General features: G+C 41.8%; 1 protein-coding gene across 11 annotated transcripts in view; it reads left to right on the forward strand.

Moving 5' to 3' along the window:
• The window catches only part of FIGLA (folliculogenesis specific bHLH transcription factor), a 246,549-nt gene that overhangs the window by 180,914 nt on the left and 43,358 nt on the right, over window positions 1–22,277 (forward strand). The window lies entirely within an intron of this gene.

The raw sequence follows: 22,277 nt of genomic DNA on the forward strand, positions 1-22,277 counted from the left end.
CTGCTATCTTCTTCCTCCTTTACTTTCCCCCCTCTCCCCCCCCCCCTTTTTCTCAAACCTGCTCCATCTCCCACTCCCTGTTTTTTGTAATTTCCTCCTTTCGCAAGTTTATTGTAAACCGGCGTGATGTGCTCGCACGAACACCGGTATATTAAAAGCTGTTAAATAAATAAATAAAATAAATCCACTACCCTCTCTGTAAAGAAATATTTACTTCTTTCACCCTCATCCCTACACCCCTAATACTAGAGCCTCCTTTCTGTTGAAAGAGGCCCGCATCCTGTACATGAAAAGATTTTAAATGTGTCCACCTTTCCTGTTGGGTATACATGTTTAGATCTTTAAGTCTGTCTCCATTTGCTTTAGAATGAAGACCATTTTAGAAGCTCCCCTCTAGACTGACTCCAACCAGTTTATATTCTTTTCAAGATGTGGTCTCCAGAACTGTCCACAGTATTCCAAATGAGGTCTTAACGAGGGCTTATACAGGGGCAATATCACTTGTTTTTTTCTGCTGTTTCTCTCCCTATGCACATAAGCATCTTTCTAGCTTTTGCCATTGCCTTATCTATGTGTTTTGCCATCTTAAACTCATCAGATATGTTACCCCTGATCCCATACCTGTTTCATGCTTAGAAGAATTTCACCCCGTATACTTTACTGCTCCCTTGGGTTTTTCAGCCGAAATATATTACCCTGCGTGTTTTTTAGCATTAAATCTTGGTTACCAGACTCTAGATAATTCTTTGAGCTTCACTACATCGCTCTTCATATTTTTCACACCTTCATGGTTATCTATTGCAAATTTTGGTATAATCCATGAAAACAAAAATTCTTTTTACAAACAACATATTGTTGTTCAATAACCACTTTACCCCACTTAAAATACCTACACACTTCATCTATATAATATTAAACCCACATCATTCACACCACTCATATCATACACACTACAATTGTTATAAAAATCCAACAAAACAGGATCCTATTTGTTTCGCGTCAATAAGATTTCCTCAGGGCATATCTCCTAAAACATTTAAATCTCCATTAATTTACAATAATATGGAAATAATTATCTTTTATCTGTTGGTCATGAAGTTCTTAACAAAATCTTTTTTTTCACTCGCAAAGTGTGAAATAAACTAAGTGGTGTTTTCTTAGGTTTTGTGATTCAATGGTATTAGGAAACAGGATATACTTTTTGTGATATATTATCCATGAAAAGACAGATCTTTCATGATTATCTTTCTGAAATTTCACTCCCAAAAATGTTGACTAGAACCGATTAGAGGACTGATCCAAGTGGCATACCACTAGTAACGCCCCTCACCTCAGAGTGAACAGTTTCTCCATGGAAAACAAGACAGTATTTGAAACAAGTGTGGGTGATATCATCCGATGGCACCAGCTTGGAAGAGAGCTCTCCGCCTCGGAAAGAAAAGACCTTTCTGAGTATGCATGGAAGTTCCTGTGCATTGGCCTTCCGCCCCCACATCTCCTTAGTCTTTCTTTTTTAGCTCATGTGGCAGGGTGTTATGTTTTAACTTGGTTTGTGGGCCCTTGGGATGTGGAGAGAGCTGACTCCACCCACAGGGAGGAGCCCTGTGGGGACTCCATGACAGGCGGGGTCTCAGCAGTGATGGACACAGGAGTCAGAGAATATTTATTATACAGCAAAGGAAAACCCGAGGAGCAGGTTTGTAAACTCCGTCCTGGAACTAGAAGATCTGGAATGGATTCTCCGGTAGTGGTCCACAGAGCGGGGTAACCCAGGGAATCCTTGCTTCTTGATAGACCTTGTGCATGGTAGCTCCGGTAGTGGTCTGCAGCGCGGAGTAGGCTGGAGGCAGATGAGAGTAGCTGGTACAAGACAGCATAAATCCGGTAGTGGTCCGCAGAGCGGGGTAACCCGGAGAGTACTTGCTTCTGGTGAACCTTGTGCGTTGTAGCTCCGGTAGTGGTCCACAGCGCGGGGTAGGCCAGAGGTCGGTGTTGGCAACTGACACAAGACAACGTGGATCTGGTAGTGATCCGCATAGCTGGGTAACCAGAGGATCCACACAGCAAGACAGATATAGTAATGTAGAATAGGTCTTGTACTCATTATGCAGTAGAGAATTCATTTATTTATTTTATTTATTTATTTAACACTTTTTTATACCGACCTTCATAGTAATAACGATATCGGATCGGTTTACATAGAACAAGGGTATAACTGAAGCAATAAGTAAAAGTAATTAACAATAGAGGTGAATAAGGCAAAGTTACATTTAACAAGGAGTAAAAAACTTGGAAGCTTAAATAGCTGGAAGAAAGGTAAGGCAGGAGGTAATTATGACATAAAACAATAAATAATATGGGTTATGGCTTAAGGTGCTTTAACTTGGAAGTGCCAGAGTCCATCGTTCGAGAGGATAGAAGACCAAACGTCCAGGTGAGAATAATGGCGACTAGTGATTGTCTGGAGGATCATCGAAGGCTTGGAGAAAGAGCCACGTCTTGAGTTTTTTTTTCTGAACGTTATGAGGCAGGGTTCTAATCTGAGGCAGCAGTGGAGATCCGATGCAGGAGAAACTCACTTAACTGAAGAAAGTGAGACAGGCAGAAGAGGCTCTCCGAGGAGCAGATAGCCCTGAGTGCAGCAAGGCCCCCGAGGAGAGGGTACCTGAGTCACTCAGCCTGGAACGCAGGAACAGCAATGCGAAGCGTCTCAGAGTAAAGGAATAAGCAAGATGGAATCCTTGCTAACTCGTAGGTAGGAAAGTCTGGTATGTTTAAATACACATAGGCAGTGACGTCATGCTGAGGGGGACGCCCCCAAGGTTCCCGCCATGACGTGCATAAGAAGGGGGCGGGCGTGCGCGTGCCCTAGGTCACTCAAGTGTCAAGATGGCGGACCGGGATCGCCCTCGCTGTCACGGGAGCGCCATGGAGGTCAGCGTACAGAGGCAGAGTCAGCCATCTTAGCCAGGATCGGAGCTACTGAGCAAAATGAGGTGATCAGCAAAGGTTGCAGCCGTCTGTGACCGGGCGCAACACAGGGCATTTGGCTGTCCCTCATCAGCCCATGGTTTGTGTTTTTTTCAGTAAACTTTCTTTCAGGTCGATCCAGTAAAGTGTGCTCCGTCGGAGCGCACTGTCACCCTGCTCTGGACGCGTGTTTTCCCTTACCCCTTATTCAGTAAGGGGAGGAAAACACGCGGCCCACCCGCGGCACCTAATAGCGCCCTCAACATGCAAATGCATGTTGATGGCCCTATTAGGTATTCCCGAGCGATCCAGTAAGTAAAATGTACAGCCAAGCCGCACATTTTACTCTAAGAAATTAGCGCCGCCCAAAGGTCGGCGCTAATTTCTTCCGGCGCCAGGGAAGTACACAGAAAAGCAGTAAAAACTGCTTTTCTGTGCACCCTCCGACTTAATATCATAGCGATATTAAGTCGGAGGTCCCCAAAAGTAAAAAAAAGTTAAAAAAAAAAAAAAAAAAATTTGAATTCGGCCCGCGACTGTCGGGCCGAAAACCGGACGCTCAATTTTGCCGGCGTCCGGTTTCCGAGCCCATGGCTGTCAGCGGGCTCGAGAACCGACGCCGGCAAAATTGAGCGTCGGCTGTCAAACCCGCTGACAGCCGCCGCTCCAGGCCAAAAGGAGGCGCTAGGGACGCGCTAGTGTCCCTAGCGCCTCCTTTTCCTCGTTTGCACCGCGTCGCCTAATTTAAATACTGGATCGCGCGCACCGGCGAGGGGCCGGTGCGCGCGCCGGGAGAGCGGGCGTTAGTCCGCTCTCCCACGGACTTTACTGGATCGGGCTGTTTGTTAATTCGAACTTCAAGTCTCCCATTTGTGTTTTTTGGCTTATTCATTCTTCTTTACTTTATTTTTGATGTGTGTTTTGTCTGAGGCTCCTCAGGAAAATAACATTTCTGGGAAACCTTTTGAAAAATGTAGAATGTGGTACAAGATACAGCTCAGGTGTCTAAGCCATAATTGTGATACTTCAAATTGTGAGGCCTGTGCTAAGATGTCACCCAAGGCTTTAAGATACAGGCAACTTAAGCTTTTCTCAGAAGCCTCTTCTCCAGAGGAAAGAGCAGCCTTAGAGCAAAAAAGACTAGAGCCTCTCAAAAAGAAAAAGCCGAAAATCTTTAAGGCACAAAAGTAAAGGGTCTTCCTCTTCCTCTCAGTCCTATAAATATAGAACACCATCTCCTTCAGAGCACAAGGAGCCATCAAGATGTGAAATCACTTCAGCACCATTGTCTGTATCTTCCATGGCATCAAAGCTTATGTCAGAACCAAAGATAGCATCGAGTGACTTCACACCGACACTGGTAGTGCCATCCATATCTGACCAAAATCATCATTTGCACCAAAGCCAGACACAAAGTCACTAGTACAAGTGCCGAGGCTATTGGCGCCAAAGTCCAAAGAGTGCAGTATGGTGCATAAAGAATCAAAATTCCCACAGAGAGCCCAAGGTGACCCCAATGAAATATCAAAAAACAAAATGAGGGAAAACCACAAACAATAATAAATCTTTCTAGTCAGCAGTTCCTATTAAATTTAGATAGAAGGTGTCAGCAAGCCTGTCAGTGTGCCCAAGAGCCTGAACAGTCGGGTCAGTTTGATCATCCAACTTGTCTAGTGATGGTATTTAAACATTTATTTATTTATTTTTTATTTTTATATACCGATGTTCCTGTAAAGAATACATATCGCACCGGTTTACAAGGAACTGAACAGTCACCTCCAGGGCGGAAATACATTAAAACAGTCGCCTCAAGGCAGAATACATTAACACTAGTATACAGGAAAACTATTAAAGAGAACTAATTTTAAACTATTAAAGAGAAACATAATTTTCAAGACAGTTTTTTTTTTAATGTATGTAAAATAATTCCAACAGTCCTCATGTTTAACTTTAAAGTAAGCCCAACACAACCGATGTTTCGCTTAACAAAGCTTCAGCAGGGATAGAAACGTGTTCATTGAAAAGAATCAAGACAGAGTACCTCTCTGCAAGCTAATTTCAGGTTTCACAGCTTGGTCTCTTTCTATTCTAATACTTGAATAAGATACAATATCATTTCAATTTCCACTAAATGAGGAGAGTTATTTCAATTTCCACTAAATGAGGAGAGTTATCTATTCATACAGAGAATGTGGCATGCCTTTATAAAACATTACATGAAGGATTTTCCATCAAATCAAAAACAATCCTCTCCTGTTTTAGAAAACTCTAAAAAATAAATAAATAAATAGTCATGTTCGCCAATTCCATCCTATCAAAGGTTGAGAGAAGAAGAAACATCTTAAATAGAATCCAGTTCTCCATTTAAAATAGGAGATTCAGATTCTAACTCAGATGCTTATGAATTCCTGAAATCTCTAGGTATTTCAAAGTTTATCCAGAAACAGAAAGGTGTAACACATCTCTGGAGGATCTTTCATACCAATTTTTCATTCAAAAAATGGTAGATTCAGTCCCTTTCTCAGTTCATGACAAATCAGATCTGACAGAAGAATATTTTGGGGGTTCTCAAATACATCAAAGCTGCAAAACCACTATCTGCAGTATGAGTTCAGAAAGCTTGGAAAATCTCCAAATGAAATTGGTCTACGCCACTTTCTGTTTCTCCAGTGGCAAGAAAGATTGACCTTAAATACAAGTTAAAAGAATGCCCATGTCATGACAGGATACAGTTACCACATGACTCAGTACTGGTGGAATCTGCATTGCAGAAAGCAAAGAAATCACATGTATTCTCATATCCCTCTAGAGAAAGTATGTAAATTACTATGTAGTATGAGTATAAAGTTTTCCAGTCTACTTAAGAAATTGTCATACTGGGTCAGACCAAGGGTCCATCAAGCCCAGCATCCTGTTTCCAACAGTGGCCAATCCAGGCTAAAAGTACCTGGCAAGTACCCAAAAACTAAGTATATACCATGCTACTGATGCTAGTAATAGCAGTGGCTATTAGGGATGTGAATCATTTTTTGACGATTTTAAAAAAATCCGATATTTTTTAAATCGTCAAAACTCGTTACAGTGCGCAATACAATAGAAATTTTCACGATTTATCGTGAAAAAGCGTTACTCCCGTTAGTGTCCACTAACGGGAGTTATTTGGGGAGAGGGCGGGAAAACCGGCATACCAATACAACCCCTAAACCCACCCCAACCCTATAAAACTAATCCCTTACCTTCCCCCACCCCCCCCCGAACCCCCCCAAAACTTTTTACGAGTACCTGGTGGTCCAGTGGGGGCGCGGGGACCGATTTCCCGCTCTCGAGCCCTCGGCGCCATTTTGGCTGCCACTCAAAAATGGCGCCAATGGCCCGATAAAAAAAAAAAAAACCACCCGACCCTTTAAAGATGACCCCTTAGCTTCTCCCACCCTCCCGATCCCCCCAAAACATTTTAAAATTACCTAGTGGTCTAGTAGTGATCCAGGGAGCGATCTCCCGTTCTCGGGCCGTCGGCTGCTAATCATAAAGATGGCGCCGAAGGCCCTTTGCCCTTACCATGTGACAGGGTATCCGTGCCATTGGCTGGCCCCTGTCACATGGTAGGAGCATGGATCGGGAGGGTGGGAGAAGCTAAGGGGTCATCTTTAAAGGGTCGGGTGGGTTTTGTTTTGTTTTATTGGGCCATCGGCGCCATTTTTGATTGGCAGTCAAAATGGCAGTCTCTTTCCAGGGTGGTAGCTCCTAATATGGAACCTAACATTGTGTAACTACAGAATTATCCATTATGATGCCTAGATCTATTTCCAGGGTAGTAGCTCCTAATATGGAACCTAACATCGTGTAACTACACTTTGCACTTATCCTCATTAAATTTCATCTGCCATTTCGATCCCCAATTTTCTAGTCTTGCAAGGTCCTCTTGCAATATATCACGATCTGATTGTGATTTAACTGCTCTGAATAATTTTGTATCATCTGCAGATTTGATTATCTCACTCATCGTATTCCTTTCCTGATCATTTATAAATATATTGAAAAGCAAGGGTCCTAGTACAGATTGTTGAGGTACTCCACTATTTACCCTTTTCCACTGTGAAAATAGTCCATTTAATCCTACTCTCTGTTTCCTGTCTTTTAATCAGTTTGTTATCCACGAAAGGACATCGCCACCTATCCCATGACTTTTTACTTTTCTTAAAAGCCTCGCATGAGGAACTTTGTCAAATGCCTTCTGAAAATCCAAATCACTACATCTACAAGTTCACCTTTATTTACATGTTTATTAACCCCTTCAAAAAAGTGAAGCAGACTTGTGAGGCAAGACTTGCCTTGGGTAAATCCATGCTGACTTTGTTCCATTATAAGAACATAAGAAAATGCCATACTGGGTCAGACCAAGGGTCCATCAAGCCCAGCATCCTGTTTCCAACAGTGGCCAATCCAGGCCATAAGAACCTGGCAAGTACCCAAAAACTAAGTCTATTCCATGTAACCATTGCTAATGGCAGTGGCTATTCTCTAAGTGAACTCAATAGCAGGTAATGGACTTCTCCTCCAAGAACTTATCCAATCCTTTTTAAACACAGCTATACTAACTGCACGAACCACATTCTCTGGCAACAAATTCCAGAGTTTAATTGTGCGTTGAGTAAAAAAGAACTTTCTCCGATTAGTTTTAAATGTGCCCCATGCTAACTTCATGGAGTGCCCCCTAGTCTTTCTACTATCCGAAAGAGTAAATAACCGATTCACATCTACCCGTTCTAGACCTCTCATGATTTTAAACACCTCTATCATATCCCCCCTCAGTCGTCTCTTCTCCAAGCTGAAAAGTCCTAACCTCTTTAGTCTTTCCTCATAGGGGAGTTGTTCCATTCCCCTTATCATTTTGGTAGCCCTTCTCTGTACCTTCTCCATCGCAATTATATCTTTTTTGAGATGCGGCGACCAGAATTGTACACAGTATTCAAGGTGCGGTCTCACCATGGAGCGATAAAGAGGCATTATGACATTTTCCGTTTTATTCATCATTCCTTTTCTAATAATTCCCAACATTCTGTTTGCTTTTTTGACTGCAGCAGCACACTGAACCGACGATTTCAATGTGTTATCCACTATGACACCTAGATCTCTTTCTTGGGTTGTAGCACCTAATATGGAACCCAACATCGTGTAATTATAGCATGGGTTATTTTTCCCTATATGCATCACCTTGCACTTATCCACATTAAATTTCATCTGCCATTTGGATGCCCAATTTTCCAGTCTCACAAGGTCTTCCTGCAATTTATCACAATCTGCTTGTGATTTAACTACTCTGAACAATTTTGTGTCATCTGCAAATTTGATTATCTCACTCGTCGTATTTCTTTCCAGATCATTTATAAATATATTGAACAGTAAGGGTCCCAATACAGATCCCTGAGGCACTCCACTGTCCACTCCCTTCCACTGAGAAAATTGCCCATTTAATCCTACTCTCTGTTTCCTGTCTTTTAGCCAGTTTGCAATCCACGAAAGGACATCGCCACCTATCCCATGACTTTTTACTTTTCCTAGAAGCCTCTCATGAGGAACTTTGTCAAACGCCTTCTGAAAATCCAAGTATACTATATCTACCGGTTCACCTTTATCCACATGTTTATTAACTCCTTCAAAAAAGTGAAGCAGATTTGTGAGGCAAGACTTGCCCTGGGTAAAGCCATGCTGACTTTGTTCCATTAAACCATGTCTTTCTATATGTTCTGTGATTTTGATGTTTAGAACACTTTACACTATTTTTCCTGGCACTGAAGTCAGGCTAACCGGTCTGTAGTTTCCCGGATCGCCCCTGGAGCCCTTTTTAAATATTGGGGTTACATTTGCTATCCTCCAGTCTTCAGGTACAATGGATGATTTTAATGATAAGTTACAAATTTTACTAATAGGTCTGAAATTTCATTTTTTAGTTCCTTCAGAACTCTGGGGTGTATACCATCCGGTCCAGGTGATTTACTACTCTTCAGTTTGTCAATCAGGCCTACCACATCTTCTAGGTTCACCGTGATTTGATTCAGTCCATCTGAATCATTACCCATGAAAACCTTCTCCATTACGGGTACCTCCCCAACATCCTCTTCAGTAAACACCGAAGCAAAGAAATCATTTAATCTTTCCGCGATGGCCTTATCTTCTCTAAGTGCCCCTTTAACCCCTCGATCATCTAACGGTCCAACTGACTCCCTCACAGGCTTTCTGCTTCGGATATATTTAAAAAAGTTTTTACTGTGAGTTTTTGCCTCTACAGCCAACTTCTTTTCAAATTCTCTCTTAGCCTGTCTTATCAATGTCTTACATTTAACTTGCCAATGTTTATGCTTTATCCTATTTTCTTCTGTTGGATCCTTCTTCCAATTTTTGAATGAAGATCTTTTGGCTAAAATAGCTTCTTTCACCTCCCCTTTTAACCATGCCGGTAATCGTTTTGCCTTCTTTCCACCTTTCTTAATGTGTGGAATACATCTGGACTGTGCTTCTAGAATGGTATTTTTCAACAATGACCACGCCTCTTGGACATTTTTTACTTTTGTAGCTGCTCCTTTCAGTTTTTTTCTAACAATTTTTCTCATTTTATCAAAGTTTCCCTTTTGAAAGTTTAGCACGAGAGCCTTGGATTTGCACACTGTTCCTTTTCCAGTCATTAAATCAAATTTGATCATATTATGATCACTATTGCCAAGCGGCCCCACCACCGTTACCTCTCTCACCAAGTCCTGTGCTCCACTGAGAATTAGATCTAAAATTGCTCCCTCTCTCGTCTGTTCCTGAACCAATTGCTCCATAAAGCTATCATTTATTCCATCCAGGAACGTTATCTCTCTAGCGTGGCCCGATGATACATTTACCCAGTCTATATTGGGGTAATTGAAGTCTCCCATTATTACTGCACTACCAATTTGGTTAGCTGCCTTAATTTCTCTTAGCATTTCACTGTCCATCTCACCATCTTGAACAGGTGGACGGTAGTATACCCCTATCACTGTAGTCTTCCCTGATACACAAGGGATTTCTACCCATAAAGATTCAATTTTGTATTTAGTCTCATGCAGGATGTTTATCCTGTTGGACTCTATGCCATCCCGGACATAAAGCGCCACACTTCCTCCCGACTGCTCCTCTCTGTCATTGCGATATAATTTGTACCCCGGTATAGCACTGTCCCATTGGTTATCCTCTTTCCACCATGTCTCTGAGATGCCAATTAAGTCTATGTCATCATTTACTGCTATACATTCTAATTCTCCCATCTTACTTCTTAGACTTCTGGCATTAGCAGACAAACATTTCAAAGTTTGTTTTTTGTTTGTATTTTTATTCTGCTTTTTAATTGATAGGGATAAGTTAGAATTTTTTAGCTCAGGTGAGTTTTTAGTTACAGGCACTTGGACTACTTTTCTAATTATTGGAACCTCACTGTCGGGATGCCCTAATTCTAATGCATCATTAGTATCCTTTAAAGATACATCTCTCCGAACCATGCGCTGCTGAGCGACTGTCGGCTTTCCCCTTTGTTCTAGTTTAAAAGCTGCTCTATCTCCTTTTTAAAGGTTAGCGCCAGCAGTCTGGTTCCACCCTGGTTAAGGTGGAGCCCATCCCTTCGGAAGAGACTCCCCCTTCCCCAAAAGGTTCCCCAGTTCCTAACAAAACTGAATCCCTCTTCCTTGCACCATCGTCTCATCCATGCATTGAGACTCCGTAGCTCTGCCTGCCTCTGGTGACCTGCGCGTGGAACATGGAGCATTTCAGAGAATGCTACCCTGGAGGTTCTGGATTTAATCTTTCTACCTAAGAGCCTAAATTTGGCTTCCAGAACCTCTTTCTATATGTTCTGTGATTTTAATCCTTAGAACACTTTCCACTATTTTTCCTGGCATTGAAGTCATGCTAACTGGTCTGTAGTTTCCCGGATCACCCCTGGAGCCCTTTTTAAATATTGGGATTACATTAGTCACCCTTCAGTCTTAGGTACAATGGATGATTTTAATGATAAGTTACAAATTTTAACTAATAGGTCTGAAATTTCATTTTTTAGTTCCTTCAGAACCCTGGGGTGTATACCATCTGGTCCAGGTGATTTACTACTCTTCAGTTTGTCAGTTAGGCCTACCACATCTTATAGGTTCACCGTGATTTGGTTCAATGCATCTGAATCATTACCCATGAAAACCTCCGTAACAGGTATCTCCCGAACATCCTCTTCAGTAAACACTGAAGAAAAGAAATCGTTTAATCTTTCCGCAGTGGCCTTATCTTCTCTAAGTGCCCCTTTAACCCCTCGATCATCTATCTGTCCAACTGATCCTCGCAAGCTTTCTGCTTCGGATATATTTAAAAACATTTATACTGTGAGTTTTGCCTCTACGGCCAACTTCTTTTCAAATTCTCTCTTAGCCTGTCTAATCAATGTCTTACATTTAACTGGCCAACACTTGTGCTTTATCCTGTTTTCTTCTGTTGGGTCCTTCCTCCAATTTTTGAATGAAGATCTTTTGGCTAAAATAGCCTCTTTTACCTCACCTTTTAACCATGCCGGTAATTATTTTGCATTCCTTCCACCTTTCTTAATGTGTGGAATACATCTGGACTGTTCTTTTAGGATGGTATTTTTAACCATGTCCACGTCTCCTGCACACTTTTTACCATTGTAGCTGCTTTTTTCAGTTTTTTCCTAACTATTTTTCTCATTTTATCAAAGTTTCCTTCAACCGGCACAACCCAGTTTGTGTATAATAGACATCTCAAACAAAAGCAATCCCACAACCAAGTTAAAATAAAGTACAAGGATTTTAACAACAAACCCCTTCTAGTGGGGTGAAGAATACAGCATTTTTATCAACAGTGGGCTTTGATTAGTACCCATCAATCGGTAATAAAAATCTAAAGCGTTTACTATTTAAATTTCCAAAATCTGTTACCCAAGTCTTCCCACACATCTACTGGTATTCTTAGAGAACAGCTGTTCATAATAAAACAGATGATAACATCTCTTCTGTCAACAAAAGCCATAGAGCTAGTTCTCAGTGCAGAAAGAGTCAGGGATTTTAATTCATTAAAAAATGTAATTCATTAAAAATTCTAAATAAACAACTATCTGAATACCTCGAAGAAAATGATATTCTTGCACCATCACAATTTGGCTTCCGCAAAGCGCTAAACACGGAATCATTACTTACCTCTCTCTCTGATACCATCCTCCTAAATCTGGAAAAAGGTCAACCCTACTTACTCGCTCTTCTGGACCTCTCTGCGGCTTTTGACACCGTAAACCTCTCTATCTTACTACAGCGGCTTTCAGACATTGGCATCAAGGGAACAGCTCTTAATTGGTTCCACTCTTTCCTAGAAAACAGGTTCTTCAAGGTGAGGATCAATAATAAAGAATCCCATCCAATCAGATCTAACCTGGGAGTCCCACAGGCATCATCACTATCACCTACGTTATTCAACATCTACCTTCTCCCGCTCTGCCAGTTACTTGCCAACCTAAAGTTAACGCACTATCTCTATGCTGATGACATCCAGTTTCTCATCCCGATCACAGAGTCTCTTCAAAAAACATGGTCACACTGGAATAGCTGCCTCCAATCTATCATCCTTCTCCTCTCAAGCCTCAACCTGGTACTCAACACCAACAAGATCGAGATCCTGCTCATAGCGCTTGACAACAACAAAGTCCTGCTTAACTCCCCAAGTTCTTCCCAACTAGCCAAACATTCATTAATCACTCACCTCATGTGAGAGACCTAGGCGTTCTTCTGGACAGCCAGATGAACTTAAAAAGATTCGTAAATAACACCACCAAAGAATGCTTCTTTAAATTGCAGGTTCTAAGAAAACTCAAACCACTCCTACACCTCTGTGATTTCCGCTTGGTGCTCCAATCTATCAACCTGTCCAAAATTGATTACTGCAACTCACTCCTACTTGGGCCTCCCTGCGAACACCATCAAGCCTCTTCAGACGGTCCAGAATGCAGCGGCCAGGATCCTTACCAATGCTAACAAAAGAGAACACATCACACCTATCCTTCAGTATCTTCACTGGCTTCCAATCAAATACAGGATTCTCTTCAAAGTTCTCATGTTGATACACAAGGCCTTGCATAATATCTCCCCCCTCAATCTAAGCTACCAATTACGGCCACACATCTCGAACAGACCGATCAGAAATGCATACAGAGACACTTTATACACCCCCACCCGCTAAAATCTCGCTAAGGAAACGAGCCATGTCCACAGCTGGTCCCCCTCTCTGGAACTCGGCTCCTGCCTGACCTACGACATGAACCTGCCCTCTGGTCTTCAAAAAGAAACTCAAAACATGGCTGTTCAGTCAAGCCTTCCAGAGAGATAATTGACCACAGAGGCTCCACTGGTCCTGCTAATGACTTCCCCAATCCTTTTCTTTTCCCCAGTTCTATCACCTCACGCACAGCAACGCACTAGCTGCCCGACCCTGAGTCATCCCGCCTTCAGTGACCTTTCTCCCGCATCCTTTAGCTCCCTATTTACCCTTTGAGCCAGAGCCTCAAACTACTCTTGCTCAAATACATTACTCTCTTACCTCGACTGAAATTCATGTATATAGACCTTTAAGCCTATTGCTCACACAATAAGCCCTTAAGTATCCTTTATATTTATTAACCTTTTGGCTTTTCGTTCTATATGTATTATGCTCTTTACCCCGTTGTAACTCTCCCACCATTTATAATCCTAACGCTAGGTTCTTGTTCACACTATAATAATATAAGTTATTTGTATCTCATGTTCTTTGTACTCGCCCTTGGCGACAGTTTAGTTCTTATATAAACCGGTGTGATAATGTATTCTATACAGGAAACTTCGGCATATAAAAGTTAAAAATAAATAAATAAATTCAGGTACTTTACAATTCCCCAAAATTCAGGAGGATGCTAATTCTGAATTTAAGGACATTAAATGGGTAAAATAGAAATTCAAATGAATAAATTATCCACTATCCTTTTATGGAGCTAGACTTGTTAGCTTCATTAGATCATAAGAATGCTTATACAAACATTCTCATTCATCCAATTCACAGGAAATGCCTGAGATTCATGATAGAGAACATCCATTACCAGTAAAAAGCTCTACCCTTTAGACTTTTAGCAGCCCCAAGATATTTTTCTAAATGCCTAGTAGTGGTGATAGCTCATCTGAGGAAAACTGTTAGTGCTTCCTTACTTAGACTATTGGCTGTCACAATTCAGACTCTTGTTGTTCTGGGGTTTGTTCTGAATTACAAAAAAGCTCACTTATCTCCTACTCCATGTTTGGAAATCATAGAGGCTTGGTTAAATACTCAGAAAGGAAAAGCCTTTTTTTCCAAAAAATGACCAACCTTTGCTCATTAATAGGTGAACTTCTCAACCACACATCTGTGCCAGCAAGGAAATTTATGGAGCTGTTAGGGCACATGGCAGCTACTATGCATATAACCCCATTTACACAGCTACACATGTAGTTCCCACAGTGGTGCCTAAAAAAACACTGGAATCAGCATTTTCAACCACTTTCCCAAAGGATACCAATAATGCCCCAACTTTTGGAAGATCTGATGTATGAATTTAACCATGCAGTCTACTGCAGAGTTTGTTTCACCCTCCTCAAATTCAGATAACATTGACCATGGATGCATCCTCTTATGCTTAGGGAGCACACCCAGTAGTAACATGGAACACAAGGGAATAAAATTTGCTCAAGATGAAAGCTTTTTTCAAAGTTCTGATGGCTTTCAAATCATTCATAAAGGGAAGAACTCTCCAAATTCAGACAGACAATATTATGGCCATGTATTACATAATAAGGAGGCATGGGTTCCCGACACTATGTTGAGAAGCTGTCAAGATATTCGCACCTTCCATCAGTTAGTATTGCAAGATTTAATGCAGTATGAAACCAAGAAAGAAAAATGGCATCATAATTGTCACAGGAACAAAGCAAGGCATTAAAATCTTTAGCTAGATCATCCAATGTAATTATTAAACCAGCTGATGAAGGGGGTGCAGTGGTGGTACAGGATCGTCAACAATATGTAGACACTATGTTGTTGCATTTGAATGAACAAATGTTATCATCCGTTACCATCCAATCCAACAGTTAAATTACAGGAAAGAATTAAGAGGATTGTACAGTCTGCTATCTGTTTGACTGAGAAGGAAAGAAGGTGTTTATTGTTGGTCCATCCACGCAGGCCTACTAGTTGTTCAGTACCAAAAATTCACAAAAGTATGATTTCATCACCCATTGGACCCATATGCCCGGATTTTAAAAAGCCTACGCACATAAATTTCAAGGTTTACTTGTGTGGCCGGGCCTCGCACGTGCCATGCACATTTTACAATGGGCCCGGCCAGGCGCGTAAACCCTGATACGTGCAGAAGTTCTGGGCCTCTCCTAAGCAGTGGACTGGGGGGCACGGTCTGGGTGAGGGGTGGGCCGGGACAGTGCATTAGCCGCTGTCCCAGGGAAGCATGTGCCAGCATGCGAGTGAAGGTTACTTCAACTACAAAGTTGAAATAAGTAGAAAAAAAAACAAAAAACTAGTAGGTAGGGGATAGTGGTCTGAGAGGAGAAGGGAAAAGGTAGGAATGTTAGATAGGGGTATAGGGTCCACTTTTTAATTGGAGCGGACTGGGAGGGAACTGGGGAAGCCGCACTTTGCTTTGTAAAATTCCACCCACCCCCCCCCCCCCCCCCCCAACGCACACAAGTCGCGGGCTGCACGCACATGCATGCATGGATTTTATAACCCCATAGTGTCATTAAATGGGGCAATGTTAGAACCGCCGGCAGTATTTGTTGATCATTTTTTGTAACCTTATGTGCAACAATCAAAGTCTTCTGTTAAAGACACGGTGCACTTTTTATCCATGAATGCCGGTATAAAAAATTTCATGAATTTTCATGAATGCCGGTATAAAAAAACCTTAAATAAATAAATCCATATTACAGGCGTGCCACCTTAAAAATAATACAATATGTCTGGTGACTATGAACATTAAGGCACTGTGAACAAATATCCCTCAACAAATGGCATTTCAGGTGGTAAAAGATATTCTACTAGAATGGATAGGAGTACAACAAATATCATCTCAGTTATTAGTGGATTTAACTCAGGTAGTGTTGTTCAATTATTTTCTGTTTGGATCAAAACAGACAGACCAGACCTAACAGGAGAACACTAGACCCGACATCAGAGGGACCCTAAACAGCGCTACCAGCGCACACCTACCGGGGCAAGGCCTCAGACATGGATGTGCTGCCCCCCCCCCACCGGCCTTCCCTTCCTCAGTAATAGGCATAAGCAAATCCAGTTCTCAAGCATACCTACCTTCCCCCCTTCAAAAGCCTCACTCCAGTAACCTCACACCCCCATCCGCTATGGCTACCCCATGCAACATTACCAAACTCTCCTACCGCTCCCAACACCGCCCCATCTTACTCAACTTCCTCCCAAACAGACGCCTCACCACCATCCCTTTAAACCATAACATTCTCCGATCAACACTAACCATTCTCACCCTACTCCTAGTAAATGCCCAATCTGTCACCAAGAAAATACCCATCATACATGACCTGCTCCATGACTCTCTACCTGACATCTTCTGCATCACTGAATCTTGGCTGAAGAGTACCGACACTGTCCTCCTCAACCAACTACCCAGAAACTCCTACAACATATTCTCTATACCCAGACCAAAAAGAAAAGGAAGCAGCCTGCTTTTCTTAGCACACAAAAAACAATTTCTCGTCCAGCACAGTGCACTTACCCCCCTCCCTTCGAGATCAGCCTCTTCAAATCCAAAAACCTGCAAATCCTTCTACTCTGTACTCCCCCTGGACTCCTCCAGCATAACCTCTCCCCCCCTTATTGAAACCATAACCACACACATCAACATGCAGAAGCCAGCCATTATCCTAGGGGACTTCAATCTCCATATAGACTCCACCCCCCTCTCACCCACTTGCGAACATCTACTCTCCACCATGACAGCCTTGGATTACTCAATCATCAACTCTCCCACCCACAAATCCGGCCATACTCTTGTCTTAATCTTCACCACAACAAAATCCACACTATTGATCCACCCTCAACCACCCCAATTCCATGGTCCGACCACAGCCTCATCCAAGCGAAACTCAACTCCCCTCAACAAAACCAAAACAAGCACGTCATTGAATTCACCAAACCATGCTCCAGTGAAGACCTCGCGATTTTCTTTTTCTTCCGGAAGCTCTAAAGACCCTCAGCAAAATCAATGCCAACTCCGCCACGAACTCCTGGATATCCATCAATGCTGATATAGCCAAATCATTATGCCCCACCATAAGAAAAGAAATCAAAACCACTACAAGCACAAATCCCCTGGTACAACCCCCGAACTCAAAAACGCAAAACGATCCCTAAGACAAGCCGAGAAAAAATGGAGAAGAAACCCAACACCAGATCTGAAAGACCAAATACAGAACTCTACTCCACATGTACACCACGGAACTCAACATTGCAAAGCGAACTTCTACTCACAAAGATGCATGAATATCAGTTCAACCCCTGGAACCCTCTCTCGTACGTCTCAGATCTAACCAACCCATTCCAAAATGACTCTTTCACTACACCCCCTGCCATCACCAGCGAAAGCTTAGCGCAATTCTTCAGAAACAAGGTCAACAATATCATCGCCAAGATTCCACCAGTCTGCCAAGACACCAACGAACAACCATCAAATAACCTCGCTTGGACTCAATTCCACACTGTAGCAACAACAGAAATAGAAAACATTAGTAAAACTAAACCCGCCTCCCACCCACTTGACCCCATCCCCATCAAAACCTTAAAACTCATTAGCAAGATCATCTCCAAACCCATAACTGACATTATCAACCTGTCACTTGAACAAGGAATTTTCCCCGACAAACTCAAAAATGCTCTGGTCAAACCCATCCTCAAAAAACCTCAACTTGACAAATCCGACCCAACAAACTACAGACCAGTATCCAACCTCCCATTCCTAGCCAAGATTCTCGAAAAAACAGTCAACAACCAACTCACAGATCACCTAGAAAACCATAACATCCTGCGACCTGCTCAACACGGCTTCAGAAAACTTTTCAGCACTGAAACCCTCCTCATCACCCTGACCGAGGCCAATCCTACCTCTTGATGCTCCTCGACATCTCCGCTGCTTTCGATACCATTAACCACAATACACTCCTGATCAGACTCAAAGAAATCAGACTACGAGACACCACAATCAAATGCTTTGAATCATATCTCTCTGGCAGATCCTTCACCATAAAGCAGTGGTTCTCAACCCTGTCCTGGGGATCCCCCCAGCCAGTCGGGTTTTCAGGATATCCACAATGAATACGCATGAGAGAAAATTGCATACACTGCCTCCATAGCATGCAATTTTCTCTCATGCATATTCATGTGGATATCATGAAAACCCGACTGGCTGGGGGGGTTCCCCAGGACAGGGTTGAGAAACCACTGCCATAAGACAAATACATCAGAATCATCCCAAATACCACTTACACATGGTGTCCCACAAGGATCATCCCTCTCTTCCCACCCTTTTCAACATTACCTTCTCCCACTATGCAAATTCCTCTCTGAAGCAAACATCGCCCACTTTGTATACGCCGACGACATACAAATATTTCTCCCCATAAATAAAATATCAAACATGCTTTAAAACATTTGGAAACCAACTCAGCATGAAATTACTCTTCTATTATCACAACTATCCCTCTGCCTCAACCAAAACAAAACCGAAATCCTACATATTTCAAACAATCACCCTACAACCCTCCTCAACAACGAAACCATCAAAAACAAAGAACCGCAATTTACTGAAAAAACAAAAAATCTAGGAGTGACTATTGACAATGACTCTCCCTCAAAAACCACATCTCGAACTTAGTGAAAGACAGTTTCTTTAAACTACAAACACTCAAAAAGCTTAAACCACTTCTCCATACCCAGGATTATCGAACTGTCCTACAAACAATAATTTTCTCCAAACTTGATTACTGTAATTCAGTACTCCTCGGCCTCCCCGAATCCTTCATCAAACCCCTGCAGGTACTGCAAAATGCCGCTGCCAGATCCATCATGAATATAAATAAATGCAACCACATCATCCCCACACTCATAGCACTACACTGGCTTCCCATCAACTAAAGAATCCAATATAAAGCCCTCACCTCATCCACAAAAAAATAAATAACATTGAGATGAACTGGCTAAACGACGCCATTCGACCCTACACCCCCAAAGATCCTTCAGATCCTCTGATACCGGTCTCCTCACTGTTCCCAACTCCAAAGCAGTGCACCTCTCCTCAACCAGAAAGCAAGCCATTTTTGTAACCGGCCCCACCTTATGGAACTCCCTCCCACCCCTCCTCAGAAATGAACCTTCCACGCAAATCTTCAAGAAACAACTCAAAACCTGGCTCTTCAGAAAAGCCATCCCGCCAAACACATAACCCTTCCTCCTGCCCGGGCCCTGCTCTACCCCTTGCCTTCTCCCGTTCTCCCACCCCTCTCTTCTCTCCCCCTCCCCAGACATCCAGCTAATTTTCTAACCACAAATGTCTCTCATCCTTTGTTCCATTTCATGCCCCTATGTAGATTCTTATTGTTATCCTTTCCCTCTCCTCCTAAAATATCACATTGTTCCATAGTGCTACATGGAGATCGTTCCCCTATTTTATTCCTATTTTATAATGTCAGAATATTATAATCCTATATTATAATCTTTATTATAATCCTATGTTATAAATGTATAAATATCCTATGTTATAAATATCCCATGTTATAATCCTATGCTATAAATGTATAGCCTTAATTCTTCTTCCAAGTTAACATGTTACAATGTAAAAAATAAGCAGACTCTGCCTTATTTGTTATTGTTCATTTGTAAACTGATGTGATATCTCGATCGAATGTCGGTATATAAAAATATATTAATTAATTAATTAATTAATTAAATGTTTTCATCAGATCTGTGGGATTCCAATGGTTTTACCTTTGGTACCTGCAGTAACTAATTTAAATGTAGCAACTTTCAAAGGATTACATATACAGTTCATAATGGTGGCAATTTATTGCTGGAGGGTATCGATATGTAGACAATATTTTCCTTTTGTAGACAGGATCAGAGGGGTTGCTTAAAGACGTTTGTGAATGGATTAATATATTAGATCAAAATTTACAGCACATTTTTAGATGTTCTAGTTTCATTGCAGGATGGACAATTTAGTATGACTGTTTACCGTAAACCCTCAGACAAAAACAATTTATTGCGATTTCAGTCATTCACGATCTTTTAAAATGAGCTTGCCGGTAAGTCAGGTTTTTCGGATTAGACAAATATGCTGAGAGACAGAGGAATTCAACCGGCAAGCTAATGTTTTGACTGCAAGATTTCGTACATGTGGGTATCCTCAAAAAGCTATTAGTTGGGCCTATAAACAGGCCAAGTTAACTGACTGACAAAACCCTGTTGCAGTATAAACCCGTCAAAGAACAATCTTTAGTTTACTTATTAAAGCAGACTACTGCGGTGGCTGTTATTGCGGCATCGATCGACTCTGGAACATTGTGACCTTATATGAGACATTTCAAGAATGCCCCTTATTAACTTCTCACGGCCCAAATATAAAGGATGAAGTGGTACATTCTCATTTGTTAGAGTCTTTAACTTCGGAAGAAGGTGGCCGTTTCAAGTGTGGAACCTGTAGCTTGTGCCATAATACTATAGAGGGCAGAGTTTGGCAAGATCCTATAATGGGATATAGAATTAAAAGAAAAACGTATGCAAATTGTCTCTCCAATGTAATATATGCGATCGTATGTCCGTGCCCGAAGGTATATGTGGGGCGCACATCGCAATCCATAAGGGTATGGTTAATTGAACATAAATCCCAATTAAAAACAACCAAACTTACTGCACACATTTGAAGAACTACTGGCTTTACCCAGGGCAAGTCTTGCCTCACAAATCTGCTTCACTTTTTTGAAGGAGTTAATAAACATGTGGATAAAGGTGAACCGGTAGATATAGTATACTTGGATTTTCAGAAGGCGTTTGACAAAGTTCCTCATGAGAGGCTTCTAGGAAAAGTAAAAAGTCATGGGATAGGTGGCGATGTCCTTTCGTGGATTGCAAACTGGCTAAAAGACAGGAAACAGAGAGTAGGATTAAATGGGCAATTTTCTCAGTGGAAGGGAGTGGACAGTGGAGTGCCTCAGGGATCTGTATTGGGACCCTTACTGTTCAATATATTTATAAATGATCTGGAAAGAAATACGACGAGTGAGATAATCAAATTTGCAGATGACACAAAATTGTGCAGAGTAGTTAAATCACAAGCAGATTGTGATAAATTGCAGGAAGACCTTGTGAGACTGGAAAATTGGGCATCCAAATGGCAGATGAAATTTAATGTGGATAAGTGCAAGGTGATGCATATAGGGAAAAATAACCCATGCTATAATTACACGATGTTGGGTTCCATATTAGGTGCTACAACCCAAGAAAGAGATCTAGGTGTCATAGTGGATAACACATTGAAATCGTCGGTTCAGTGTGCTGCGGCAGTCAAAAAAGCAAACAGAATGTTGGGAATTATTAGAAAAGGAATGATGAATAAAACGGAAAATGTCATAATGCCTCTGTATCGCTCCATGGTGAGACCGCACCTTGAATACTGTGTACAATTCTGGTCGCCGCATCTCAAAAAAGATATAATTGCGATGGAGAAGGTACAGAGAAGGGCTACCAAAATGATAAGGGGAATGGAACAACTCCCCTATGAGGAAAGACTAAAGAGGTTAGGACTTTTCAGCTTGGAGAAGAGATGACTGAGGGGGGATATGATAGAGGTGTTTAAAATCATGAGAGGTCTAGAACGGGTAGATGTGAATCGGTTATTTACTCTTTCGGATAGTAGATAGGACTAGGGGACACTCCATGAAGTTAGCATGGGGCACATTTAAAACTAATCGGAGAAAGTTCTTTTTTACTCAACGCACAATTAAACTCTGGAATTTGTTGCCAGAGAATGTGGTTCGTGCAGTTAGTATAGCTGTGTTTAAAAAAGGATTGGATAAGTTCTTGGAGGAGAAGTCCATTACCTGCTATTAAGTTCACTTAGAGAATAGCCACTGCCATTAGCAATGGTTACATGGAATAGACTTAGTTTTTGGGTACTTGCCAGGTTCTTATGGCCTGGATTG

This window comes from Rhinatrema bivittatum, chromosome 5, assembly GCF_901001135.1.
Source record: "Rhinatrema bivittatum chromosome 5, aRhiBiv1.1, whole genome shotgun sequence".
Classification (NCBI taxonomy): Eukaryota; Metazoa; Chordata; class Amphibia; order Gymnophiona; family Rhinatrematidae; genus Rhinatrema; species Rhinatrema bivittatum.